General features: G+C 45.5%; 1 protein-coding gene across 13 annotated transcripts in view; it reads left to right on the top strand.

Moving 5' to 3' along the window:
• The window catches only part of ARVCF (ARVCF delta catenin family member), a 543,783-nt gene that overhangs the window by 288,789 nt on the left and 241,126 nt on the right, over positions 1–13,868 (top strand). For 10 of the 13 annotated variants that reach the window (XM_073313189.1, XM_073313188.1, XM_073313184.1 and 7 more), the window contains one exon: positions 8,877–8,978. The exons of the other annotated variants lie outside the window; for them this stretch is intronic. The gene's annotated coding sequence lies outside the window, so the exon portion shown is untranslated. The remainder of the gene's footprint in view (positions 1–8,876; positions 8,979–13,868) is intronic. 13 annotated transcript variants of the gene reach the window in all.

Genomic DNA, 13,868 nt, shown 5'->3' with positions numbered 1-13,868 from the left:
CACATTTTCTATGAACGGGTGAGGCTGCAGGCTTTCCATATCCTGCTGCAATGTTTTTGTTGCTGTACTTTGCTGCAGAAAGGGTCTTCTTGCCTGTGACTGTTGAGATCACTCCCTGCTTGCCTACTCTCTTGATCTTGAATTTTTCAAAATGGTGATTAACTATAAATGTTTGGACTCTAGCAATTCACCACTTATAATCAACCCCAGAGCATGATGACAGAAATGTTAGTTTTCAGAGTAGCAGCCGTGTTAGTCTGTATTCACAAAAAGAAAAGGAGTACTTGTGGCACCTTAGAGACTAACAAATTTATTTGAGCATAAGCTTTCGTGAGCTACAGCTCACTTCATCGGCTGCAACTTCATCCGATGAAGTGAGCTGTAGCTCACGAAAGCTTATGCTCAAATAAATTTGTTAGTCTCTAAGGTGCCACAAGTCCTCCTTTTTTTTAGAAATGTTAGTATAGCAGTTCTCCTTGGAATTGTGGTTCCTCTAATACAACCAAGTCTTGAAGCCAAGACAAATTGGTGACACTAGTTTAAGTTTTTAATTGTTTATACAGTCTTGTGATTTTTATCAGAATATTTATCTCTAAATATAACCACACCTTATTCAAGTTATAAAAAGCAGTTTGACCACAAGCACACAATATTAATGAACCCATGGTGTCAATAGTCCTTAAAGTGCATGAGTCTTGACGGATACAAGTGATAGAAATGCAATGTGTTACTTAAGAGCCTGATCCTGTTATCTTTTCTTAAGTGAGTAGCACTTGCTCCAGGAGTAAACCCATTGATTTTGATGGAACTGCTTGCATGAGTAAAGGTTGCAGAACCAGGCCCCATTCTTATCAGAGAGGACCATCTGTGCAGATGGAATATTTTAATTTAATATAACATTTTCCAGAATTAATATTCCCTGCATTGCTTTTGTTTTATATAATTATTTTAAGGAGAATGTTCTGGTGAAACAGTAGAACAGTAGCTTGTTCAATTTGTCTCTGTTTGGTGCATATCCCGTTTTGAGGCATGACAGAAGGTAACGCATGTGGAGCCTTGCACGTCCATCCAAAAGACCAAAGCACCATCTGGATCATTGGACCGCAGAAGACTACAGATACTGCTGACTCCCTTGACACTGATGGGCCCCTCTAGACAGACTCTATTGGTACGGATTACCACTATGGTATCACAGGAATTCCATTTTTCTTAGAGACACTGGAATCCCCACTACTCGATACCAGCATCTTGGTACTGATCACATCTCGGTTTCCTGAATTCCCCGTGGTACCGAGACACTCACCATCGGCTCCCTTATTTGCTCCACCTCTATCAAATGAAGAAGAAAAAGGCAATGATGATAACATATCTTCTCTCTATGCAGAACTCCCCAGGAGAATGTCAAGAGACCAATCACCTAGAAACATTTACAGAGCCACAAGACTGACATGACAGACAAGACCCACCCAATTGTGTTTACACCCTTGAGTACCCTCCCAGTGACCATATTGGGACCGCTGGGCAGCCTATAGGCACTAGTTCTCACTGTAACTGTGCCTTAGTGGGTCACAACTGAGGATGCCCAAATTGAGGATGAACTGCTGAGAAATAGGGCAGATACACCCCAAGACTGGTGGCTAATCCCCCATAGGATATACCAAACCAGCAACAAAAGTAAACTTCTTTTTCACCACACTGGCTAACAAGGAGTCATAAAAGCAGTTTTCTTGAGCATTCCAGTTCTTATATCACCACCAAAAACACTGGATTCAGAGATGAATGAACCAGTCTCATCAAATGAAAGATTCTTCGGATCCCAAAAGACCATCCACGCACCCAGGTCAATATATATCTTAGATCTCCCCCAAAAATCACACTGATGCCAGTCCTTTAGTATATAAAATCTAAAGGTTTATTCATAAAAAGAAAGAAAAAAAAGTGAGTTAAAATTTGTTAAAGGAATCAATTACATACAAAAATGGCAAAGTTCTTGGTTCAGGCTCGTAGCAGTGATGGAATAAACTGTTGGCTTAAGTCAAGTGTCACGGAGTTCCCGGGCAATGCTCTGGAACAGCTCCCTACGAAGACAGTCAGGACTCTGGTGAAGTCTCCTCTCTATGAGCAGACTGTCTTCAGGGCAAGAAGCTCACATTGCTTCCACCTTCCTGGGTCTGACCTTGGAGCATTCAGCATCATCTGCCCCTCTGTGCGCTTCCCACAGCAAGTCCACCCAGGCAGGGTCCTGGGGAAGCCAGAGGGTCCTGTACCCCAACTTCGCAGTCAGACATGACTCTTAGCCAGCCAGTAAAACAGAGGTTTATTAGATGACAGGAACACGGTCTAAAACAGAGCTTGTAAGTACAGAGAACTGACCCCTCAGCCGGGTCCATTTTGGGGGGCAGTGAGCCAGACAACCACGTTTGAACTTCACTCCACGTCCCCAGCCAGCCCCAAACTGACTCACTCTCCACCCCCTCCTCCTCTGGGCTTTGTCCCTTTTCTGGGCCAGGAGGTCACCTGATTCCTTTGTTCTCCAACACCTTTAGCTATCACCTTGCGGGGGGAAGGGCCCAGGCCATCAGTTGCCAGGAGACAGAGTGTTGGCCATTTATGTACACTGGCCCTTTGCTCTGCAACAATTACACCCTCTTATCCCACCACCTAGAGACCTAAGAAATGCATAGGGGAAACTGAGGCACCCCTACAGAATTCAGAGGAAACATTAAGAACAGTCCCACTTTGTCACATCGTGATGAAATAAACTTCTGGCTTAAGTCAAGTCTCTGGAAAACATCCACAGCTTGGATGGGTCATTCAGTCAGAGCTTCAGTTTGTAGCAAAGTTCCTCCAGAGGTAAGAAGCAGGATTGAAGACAAAATGGAGGTGTTTCAAGGACCTTTTATAGCTTTTGCCCATGTGGAGGGCATCCCATTGTTCTTACTGTGGAAAATTACAGCAACAAGATGGAGTTTGGAGTCACATGGGCAAGTCACATATTCATGCCCAATTTTGCTCAGTCACTGCAGGAAGCCATTACCTACACTCCAAACAGCACATTTACATGACAGTCCACTCAGTGTAGGTGGGCATCTCCCATGGTCCATTGTCAACCAAGTGTTTTTTTGATGAGACACTTAATTTGAATGGTCCCTCCAAGATGTGCTGGCTAGCTACCTTGTGGGTGGTACCGTAGGAGCCAACATTTGAAATCCAGGTACAGAGCCAATACTTATAACTTCAAATACAAAAATGATACATGCATACATATAGCATAATCATAACCAGCAAATCATAACCTTTTCATAGACACCTCACTTGACAACCTTTGTACAAGATTTGGTGCAAATATATAACAGTGGTTGAAACAATGCTTTATATGGTCATATTGTAATCAGATAATGCACACCCTTGAGTACCACCCAGTGACCGTATTGGGACCCGTGGGCAGCCTATAGACACTAGTTCTCTAGGCTCTCGAATGTCTCACATAGGGATAGAGGAAAATGATCTCCCTCAGCTTCCCTTTCTAGATCCTGATCCCCAAGAGGAGACTTTTGAGGAACAGGAAGCAAGACTGGATAAATAAATTATTCCAGCAACAAACATTTCATCATCCTCTCCAGACTGAAGCCATTATGCTTACTCCACCAAGTAAGGCAAAGGACTTCAAACAATTTCAAGACCTCACCAAGAGAGTGGCAAACTATCTTTAGATATCCCTTGAAGTAAAGAAGTTGCAACACAAGCTGCTAGACATTCTCCATATGTCCTCATCAGCTCATATGCTACTCTTCCTGATCAACGAGGCCCGACTGGACCCATCCAAAATCATCTGGCAAACACCTGCCATGATACCACAGAGGGAAGGGTTTCTACTCCAAATACTTCCTGATACCAAAACAAAAAAACAGAAGATGGAGACCCATTTTGGATTTGAGATCACTAAACAAATATGTAAAGGCACAAAGATTCAAGATGTTCACATTAGCAGCAGTAATTCCGTTGCTGGACCAGGGAGACTGGTTCTCGGCCCTCAACCTACAAGATGCCTATTTTCATATCTCAGTTCAACCAACCCACAGGAGGTTCCTGAGATTCACCCTGGGTCAAGACCATTTTCAATACAGAGTGCTTCCATTTGGCCTATTGTGCACACCCAGTATGTTCTCAAAAGGTCCTATCTGTGGTAAATTAGGTCCTGTCTTTGCAAATTAGGAATCATGATATATCTGTTTCTAGATGATTGCCTACTCAAAGCATACTCCTTAGATGACACCCCATCAGCCATGCAGAAGACTACAACTGAACACTCAAAAATTGACTCTGACTCCAGTACAATATGTGGAATTCATAGGAGCCTGTCTAGATGCAGTGGAGGCCAAAGCCTTTTCCCCACTACATAGGTTCAATACTCTAACCAAGCGGCGACATGACCCTGCTGTTCCTAGGCAGAGGAACGGCCATGGGAGCTCCATGTGCTGCCCCCACCCTGCCCCGAGCACTGGCTCCGCAGCTCCCATTGGCCAGGGACCGCAGCCTCTGCCTAGGAGCAGCAGGGACATGTTGCTGCTTGTGGGGAGCCACCTAAGGTGAGCGCCACCTGGATCTGGCACACCAAAACCCCTCCCATGCCCCAACACCCTACCCCAAACCCTCTCCCACACCCAAACTCCCTCCCAGAGCTGGTGCCCCGCACCCTCTCCCACGCCCCAGCCCGAGCCCCCTTCTGCACCCAAATTCCCTCCCTCTTAGTTAACTGGAATTTTTTACTTACCGGCACCCCGCATTCCCTCAACATGCTGAATAACAAAGCTTTTATTTTATGTTGTTTTTGTATGTTTTCATGAACGTTGAGATTCTGGAGAACAAGATCTCAACTTCAGAGAGGTGCTGGTATGATGTACCAGCTCAGTCAGAGTCCTGCATAAAATGTGTAAATATTAAGAAAAGATATAAATTGTTATGGTATTCCTGAGAGTATAAATAAGGTGTGATCTACACTTTAAAATTGTATCAATCCAACTATTTTGGTTAGGGCTGTATATTTTTTTTTAACTGAAATAGTTATGCTGGTACAGTTCTTAGTGTGCATGCAGTTACAATGGTAGAAAGGTGCCTTATGTTAGTATAGTTTAGTTAGTATATTGTTGTACAAGAATAAGCTATACCAGCATAAGCACTTCTGTACTGGTAGAACTAGGGAGGTTGTACTGCTTTAACTATACCAGTATGATTAAATATATACATCTTTTATGTGTAGACAAGCCTTAAGATGTGCTGGAATTAAATGGCATGAAAGAAAATTTAGTCTGAAAAACGGGAGGGAGGGGTGAGCGCTATTGGATTGTGGAATAATTTCCCAAGGGAAATAGTTGAATGTCTGTGGTTAGTGTCTTTTAAAACTGCACTGGGTAATATATTATATACAGCAGCGGTTCTCAACCAGGGGTCCGCGAGCTCTTTCAAGAGCCCGAGCTGCAGCACCCCCACAGGGCTGAAGTCAGGAGCAAAGTTTGAAGCCCCAATCTGTGGCGCCCCCGTGGGGCTGAAGCTGGGAGGCGTGGGGCTCAACAAGCCCCAATCTCCAGCGCCCCCTGGGGGCTGGAGCTGGGAGGCATGGAGCTGAATCCCAGAGCCCCAAGCCCTGGTGCTCTCCAGGGAGCAGAAACCCTGAGCACATGGACAGAGTTGGGGACATGAAGGTAAGATCTGTCTGGGCCGGGGACCTGGCTTCATGGCTGGCAGAGCCATTGGGGAACAGGGACCGCAGGAGAGCCCTCTCGGCACACAGCCCCTGCACCCTGAGCTTCCGCTCTCCCTGTGCCCTGAGCTACCCCCATGCCCACACACAACCCCAGCTACCCCTCCCTGCACCTTGAGCTACCCCCATGCCTGCACACAGCCCCTAGCTACCCCTTCCCTATACCCTGAGCTATGTTGTCCCTGTGCCCTGAGCTATCCCCATGCCTGCACACAGTCCCTAGCTACATAGGTGCGGGAAGAAGAGGTGTGGGGAGCTGCTACTGGCCACAAACCTGCCCCAGCCTCGGCCCCCTTATCCCTGTCCATGTCCCCCTGCTCCTGGAGACATGGCCCTGCTCCTGGCCTCAGCTGATGGGGGAAGGGGAGGCACAAGGTAAAAAGTTTGGGGATAGTTTTGCTGGCTTTCAGCACCCCCACTATAAAAGGCATTCCAGCACCACTGCCTAGCTAACCCCCGCCCTGCACCATAAGCTACATTCTCCCTGCACACTGAGCTACCCCCTCCCTGCATTCTGAATTATCACCCTGCCCGCACAGCCACAGCTACCCTCTCCCTGCACCCTGAGCTACCCCCCTGCCCGCACACAGCCCCAGCTATCCCCTCCCTGCATCTTGAGCTACCCCATCTGCATACAGCCCCTAGCTACCCCCCTGCCTGCACCCTGAGCTGTTTTCAAAGATTTTAAGCTAAGCCCCCCACCTTTGAGTTATAATTTTTGGTTGTGCCCCCCACCCCCCAACCCAGACAGGTGGGTGGCCTGCTGAGGTGAATCGGGGGTGGAGGTGGCATTCCCTCTCTGGACCCCACTGTGCAGAGCTGGCTCGAGCCCCGCTGGCTCCTGCCCAGCCCTCCCACCCCCACAATAGACATCAAACTATGTCTATGCCCAAGGACCCTGCCCCGAGGGACCCCCTTGCCCCCGCTGGGCCCTGGAGTTTTTAATAGCATATTGGGGGGGCCTCAGAAAGAAGGAGGTTGAGAACCCTTGATATACAGGACAATCTTGTTTTGGCAGGGGATGGACTAAGTGATGTACAGTAATTGTTCTTAATTTCTATATTACAATTCATCAAAAGGCTAAGATTACACAGTGCCTTTTTCATCCAGCGACCTCAAAGTGCTTTTGTAAATGTGAATTCTGTCTTCTGAAGAAGGTGTCAGTAAGCTAGTTACTATTATACTCAGACAAACTGATGCACAGATAAGTAGGCTGAGTAATTTACCCAAGTTTTCACAGCCTGTGTGTGGGTGAAGTGCGAATAAAACCCAAGAATCCTGGTTCCCAGCCCCCTGCTTTATCCACTAGACAGGCTCCCTTTGTGTAAGAACGTGTAAGCATGTTTATATGTTACACTAATTCTGTTTATCTAGCCATTGCAGCTTTTCATGAGTTAATATGTGATTTCTCTGCCTTTAATTTGTGAGGTTTATAAGGGAAAAATTAATTTTAAAACTCACTGGGAAACCAGTGGTATCTCATACCTAACTATTAAATTGCCACTGACTGAATTAATGAAACTTTGAACCTTCTGATTGTAGAAATCTTGAACGTCTTGTATTGAAACTTTATTTTTCCTGCTGGCAATAATGAAACTGGTGAGCTGCAAGCTTTGTTGACTTATCCATGCAATACAAACTGTAAAAAAAATCCAAAGTTCCTTCCCAAGGAAGTGTCTGCTTAGTCTTCCTGTTAGCACTTCCACTGCCCTTGTTCCTTCCCCTGTTGAAGGCTTGTTTCACAGACTGCTTCTATCCCCAGTAACAAAAAAACCCTAACCAGCCTTTTTGTTTCTTTTGACACCAACACAATATGTCAGCCTGTGCCTATGAGAGAGCTATATTGAAATAGCTTTCTTTGTGAATTTCTCATTGCTATTCATGGGTGGGGATTGTCGCTTAAGGGTCAAATTAGAACGCAGTCAACCAGAGCGACGACAGTGAGTGGAGCCAGCCTCCAGCTAGATTCCCCCTCCAAGTTCTGAAAAGCTGTTAACTTGGAGTTCATCACATACATTATATATTGGTTTTGTAAAATGCTCTTTTCATACGCACAGGCTGAATTCTGCTGAGTTTGTTCCTCATAGTCTATACTTTGTGGGCTCACCTTTTGCCCCATCTCATTACTTTCATCTTTGTCTGCATCTTAGGTCATTTGTGCCCTTTCTGATGAGCTGTTGATCACTAGTGTTGAACTTCCATCATTTTAAGGAAAACTACTTATTTGAGTGAGATGGATTTTCTGTTATCTTCACTGGGATTATACTGTAGCAAACTTGTAACCCTTGACCCAAAGGAGTTTCAGCACTGAATCCTCCTACAGGGAGAATTTTATAAAGGGCAGATTAGAGATTCTTTGAGCTACATGTAGCTTGTTAGCTCCAAAGATCTGCCTTCATTCAGGTTCCCTGTAGGACTGAAGTTCAGGTGGTTACTTTAAACAGATCAAGGTAGTTTGTGGTTGCAGGCTGTAGCATAGTGTGTATCATAAAACTTGACCAACATCAGTGGATGTTATGTTGGGTTAAATTTCCAACATGGGTGCCTAAAGGTAAGCACCTAAATAAATGGCCTGGTGTTTTTTGTTTTCCATTGTTGCTGAGCATCCCCATCCTCGTAGAACTCAACTTGGAGGTGGGATATTCACACTTCTGAAAATTGGGTAACTCAAGTGCCTAAATATGACTCTGAGTGCCTGACATTAGACCCCCATGTTTTGAACACTTTGGACATAATGTCAAGTTGTACAAGTTTCTGAATCCTGAGTTCCAGAATTTTCAGCCCATGTAAGACACTAGCAATAAATTTCTCCAGTAACAAGTAAGTATTTCCATTGACAACATGTTGGCCAATCTGGCTGTCAGGATTAGCTTCTATAAATGTGGTTTCTCTTTTTCTTCTGAGTTATGCAGAAAATGCTATATATATATATATATATATATATATATATATATATATTTAAATGCTAAATATGTAAATATATATATATATATTTAAACTGTGACATTCATTCCATATGGAAAGGAGGACATTTGGAATGACCATGTTTAGAAAGAGGCTCTTGGAGCACTAATGCCTCAATAACTAACTTTTCTTCTCCTTCCTTCTATTGTAGCTGATTCTGCTTGAGGCTGCTGTCCTGCTTTCTCTACACTTTTCTAGTCTTAGTGGGTGATGTTACAGCATCTTTAACATTCAGACCCTAATACTCTACTAGGTGTGTATTGCTTGGTTTTCATTGCATGATTTCTAATGTTGCATGGGAGATAGCATTCACTCTAATGCTGCTTGTGTACTCTGGCAACTTTTAGCAAATAAACTGTGAATCAACAGACTTTTTCAATCCCAGTTTTCTGTTATGTTGTTCTTTCTCCCCTTCAGATGCACGTAGCTACTATGCCCATACATACACATACATATCACGTTCTGTTTTGCTTTCTCTTATTTGCTTATATTCAGGATACTTCTTGTTACTTCCCACAGCAGTATTCCCTGTTAGTAGGACTCGTTCCTGCTTGGATGCAAACTGGGTTGTGAGAGCAGCAGCAAACCATCAGAGGGGCTGAGTATGTTGTTATTCATGAGGTGAACAGGCTATGCAGGCTACTGGGCACACAAGAAAATGGTCACATGCCATGGGATACTGAGGAGCTCTCTGAGAAGCACCTTTTCCTGAGAAGGTTCTGACACATCTCTGCCACCAACTGGCAGACCCTACTCTGTTTCTAACTGCAGCTCGCTCAAGTACCCACTATTCTTCATTCGCAGGAGGAATAACTGTGAATCCTATACCTGCATTGACTGGAGTGTTTAGGCTAGGATTTTCAAAGCAGTGTAAGGGAGTTAGGTGCCCCCACTGAATTTCAGTTAGGGTATGTCTCCATTGTAGCTGGAAGTGAGTCTCTTATATGGGTAGACAGACTCATGTTGGCAGGGCTCAAGCTAGTGTACTGAAAACAGCAGTGTGGACGTTGCAGCTTGGGCAGCAGCTCAGGATCCCAAGCCCGCCCGACCCCCTGGGTCTGAGTTTGGGTGCTTAGCCCAAGTCTCTGCTGGAGTTTTAAGTGACCACACCGCTATTTCTTAGCATGCTAGCTCATGATCTGCTAGCACAGGAGTCTACCTAGGGCTGGGAGGCTGGCTCCCAGCTGCAGTGTAGACATATTCCTAGAGATCAGTGCCTCGCTCCCTCAGGGCTCTTTTGAAAACCCCAGGCAATACCCTTCCTCCACCCCCACCAGACCCACTCTCCCATTAGTCCAGAATGCACAATTCAGTAAACAATTAGGGCTTTATTCACATTGCTGAGCACAGTGCAGAGATATGTACACAAAAGAGAGAGAATCTGGAAGTCTCTGCACAAATCCTGAACAAACACAGAGGACTGCTCACTAGCACGTTGACTCTTCGTAGGACAAAATTCTTAGGGACAAATCTCCCCTTCGCAGAAGACTAGCAAAAGGCCTGTGCAGTCCATAAATCTCAAAAGATACATACCGTAAAACAGGGCATGAGTTGGATGTAAGTGGTGCATAGCTCTTTTGCCGGTTCTTTGCATCAGGGGGAATTTCACCCTAAGTGATCACTTAAACCAGGGGTTCTCAACCTTTTTCTTTCTGAGGCTCCCCACAACACGCTCCAAAATCTCCAGGGCCCAGCTGGGGAGTGGCAGGGGGAGGGTGGCTCAGGGCTCTGGGCTGGGAGGTGGAGAGGAGGTCTCAGGCATAGGTGTAGTTTGATGTCTATTTTGGGTGGGCAGGGGACAGCAGGGGTCGAGCCAGCTCTGCACGGGATCTGGGGAGGGAGCGCCACCTCCACCCCGTGACTCACCTCAGCAGGCCACCCCCTGTCTGGGTTGTGGGGGAGGGGTCGCAACCAAAAATTGTAACTCAAAGGTGGGGGCCTCAGCTCAAAAAGTTTGAAAACAGCTCAGGGTGCAGGGTAGCTAGGGGTTGCATGAGGGAAGGGGGGTAGCTAGGGGCTGTGTGCGGGCAGGGGGCAGCTCAGGGTGCAGAGAAGGGGGTACCTAAGGGCTGTGTGCAGACAGAGGGGTAGCTCAGGGTACAGAGATTGGGTAGCTAGGGGTGTGTGCCAGGAGGGCTCCCCCTGTGGTAGATGCTCCCTGAGGGCTCTGCCAGCCACAGAGCCGGGTCCCCCCACCCAGATGGTTTTTATCGGCTGCATGAGCAAAGGGGGCTGGGAGCTGGGGAGCAGCTTCAACCCCCTGCAGCAGCGGGAGATGAGGGAACACCGTGGCTGTCTGCTCTGTGGCACCAGCCAGAGCAGCAGCTGTCTCGCACTGCCCAGCTCTGGCTTCCGGCCTCCGACCTGGCCAGGGGACGGGGAGAGAAAGAGGTGGAGAGTGAGGGTGGAGTGCCCCGGGTCTTCCCTGCTCTTGCACTGTAGTTTGGGGTGGGTGAACACCTCTGTGTCCCCCAACTCTGCCTATGGGCTCAGGGCTTCTGCCCCGGGGGGAGCACCGGGGCTCAGGGCTCCGGAATTCAGCCCTCCTGTTCCCAGCTTTGACCCCACAGGGATCGCCGGGAATCAGGGCTTCAATCCCGTGGCTCCTGGCTTCATCCCTGCAAGAAGTGCTGGGGCTGTGGGTTTTAGCGTGGGGCCCCGCGACCCCTGAAATGGTTTGTGGACCCCCCTGGGGGCCAGGGACCCCCTGTTGAGAACCGCTGACTTAAACAACTAGTTTTTGCTTATGTTGACCCATATGAGGCAGCTTGGTGCATTGATTCTAAATATGAGCAATCAGAAAAGACAGATCAATTTACTGCTAGTCTGTATTCTAGCTGTAATACAACATAATAGGACATTTAGAATCACATAGGTAGGACAAAATAGATTTGCTTTTGTCAGCATAGCCTTTGACACTCTTTGTGCAGTTGTTTGCTGTGTTTAAAATAAGTCTCTAGAATTGCAGCACAAGGAATAATCTTTACCTGGCTGCTATAGTTTAAATATTTTTCATTTATTTATAGGGTTTTCCAGCACACTTTAATTTATTTACAAATGGTAGCAAATTGCAAGTGGCAGGCTGCCTAACTAACTTCATGAGTCAGTACTTTTTTTTTCTAGAAAAGACTGCTGATAGTGTAAATTGTTCAAACACTAGGTAAATAATTGGAAATGCAATCAACAGAAAGCAAGTATTTATCTACTAATAAATCATTTGAAATGCATATGTCAGTCTTTGTCCAACCATTCTTAAAAGGCATTTAGTAATTCTGCTGCTGTTTCTGCCTAGCAGTCAGAATTTTTATGGTCACTAATTGTGCATTTATTTTCTGCCTGTGTTTCTCTTTGCACAAAGAAAAGAAACACAATATCGATGGTTGCAAAGAGGCTCACATGTTATTTCCTTCATGGAGAGCTATAGGATACTCTAGAGATTGATATTATTTATATCATCTCATTTTTGCAGATGGGGAGAGGTTCTCAGTTGCGTGGCATTAGCAGCCATTTACATTTATTCAAGGATTTTCTGAAGGGGAATCTTTGTCCCGTGTTCTCAGAGCATGGCTTGAAAAGTATACAGCAGCTCAGTGATCAGCCATGTCTTTTTCCTTTGTATTAATGACACCGCTGCTTCAAGTCATCAGTTGGGGGGAGGAGGAGCAGGCAGGACTCTTCATTTTTCAGACTTTTGTTGTTAGATGTTCCTAAGGAGAAAGACAGTGTGAACTCTCTAGCATTTTATTTTTATACTGCTAGGGGAAAGTAGATTTGTAATTTGTTTAAAGTAATTTATACCCCATTTTGGTGTCCTCTCCTTCACCTCACTCCCAACTAATTCCCTTTTTGTAGTTAGACTATGGAAGCATCTTATAGGAATATTTCCAGAGTACCACAGAGATAATAGAAACAGGTCATGAGTGATGCATTGTGTGTTCTGGAGAAAGCTTTGTTAGCTCAGGCCAAGAGAGATGCTTGTTAATCACTCAAAACCATTACTTTTCTGAATCTCTAAATTTTGAATGAGCTTTAATTCATGGTAGGTTCATCTGCTAGAGGCTCTGCTTCAGAAAGATCTTGAGTTTACTGTGCTTCCTCTTAGAGGCTATTAGAGGAAGCAGGGTAAGCTTTGTAGTACCGAGTTTTCCACAAAAACAATGAGGAGTTTTCCACAGGAACTCAGCTTCAACCTGCTCTTGAGTTGAGGAATGTAGGGGAACATTTGGAGAGGTGACACCAGGACTTCAACTCATCACATCTATTTTCCTCCTGTTAAAATCACATATGGCAGATCTCTATTTATAGTCTGCGGACCACTGTACAGTCCACGAACCACTCCCAGGGGGTCTGAAGAGCTGCTAACAGTGGGGAGGTATCTGTCAGTTTTCAAACAGTGATTTTTTTCTCCATAGGGATGCAAGTTCAGGACTCTTAAGATTTCCAGAGGATTTTTGGATCAATAAATTAATAAGACGCTTGTCTGCACCCTGGTTTGTCTCTGCCAGGTGTTCCTTTGATATAAATTCAGCCATGATCAAACTTGTGGATGACTCCAAAATTAGAGGGGTACCAAATAAAGGATAGAACCAAACTGCTCTGCAATGATGGGAGATTAGAAAAGTGAGGGCTGCAGACAACAACCAGGGGAAATTCAGTCCTAACAGATGAGAAGCCCTACAAGTAGGAAGAGGAAATAAACAGTACAGCTTCAGAATAGAGTTACACAAACCTTGTTCTCCATGCAGCAAGTGCACTGCATATCAACCTAACCTCTGCTACTGTATCGCAATTTGACAGCATTTAATAGAACTAGGAGAAAGGAATGATTTGCTGCTTTCTGCATATGGTATTTCTCGGTATTCTTCAGTTCATACACTTCAGTATTAATGCAGACTTTGAATGTTTACATATCCCTTAGTTCTACATGGGTGCAGAAGGGATGTGGGAGAGGGAACAAAGAACTTTCTCTTCCCATGGCACCCTTACAGAGCAGCTCGTTACAGACTAGCACAGTCAATCTGTAAGACTAGCATGGCTGGTGGTGGCAGTCTTCCATCTGCCAGTGAAGAAGGTTGGTTGCAGGGGAGAGTGCATGTCTACAACCTGTTAAAGGTTGGTGGATCTGAGTTAGCCAGAATTCCTT

Source organism: Lepidochelys kempii, chromosome 15, assembly GCF_965140265.1.
Source record: "Lepidochelys kempii isolate rLepKem1 chromosome 15, rLepKem1.hap2, whole genome shotgun sequence".
Taxonomy (NCBI): Eukaryota; Metazoa; Chordata; order Testudines; family Cheloniidae; genus Lepidochelys; species Lepidochelys kempii.
This window is presented reverse-complemented; position numbering and strand designations above follow the sequence as displayed.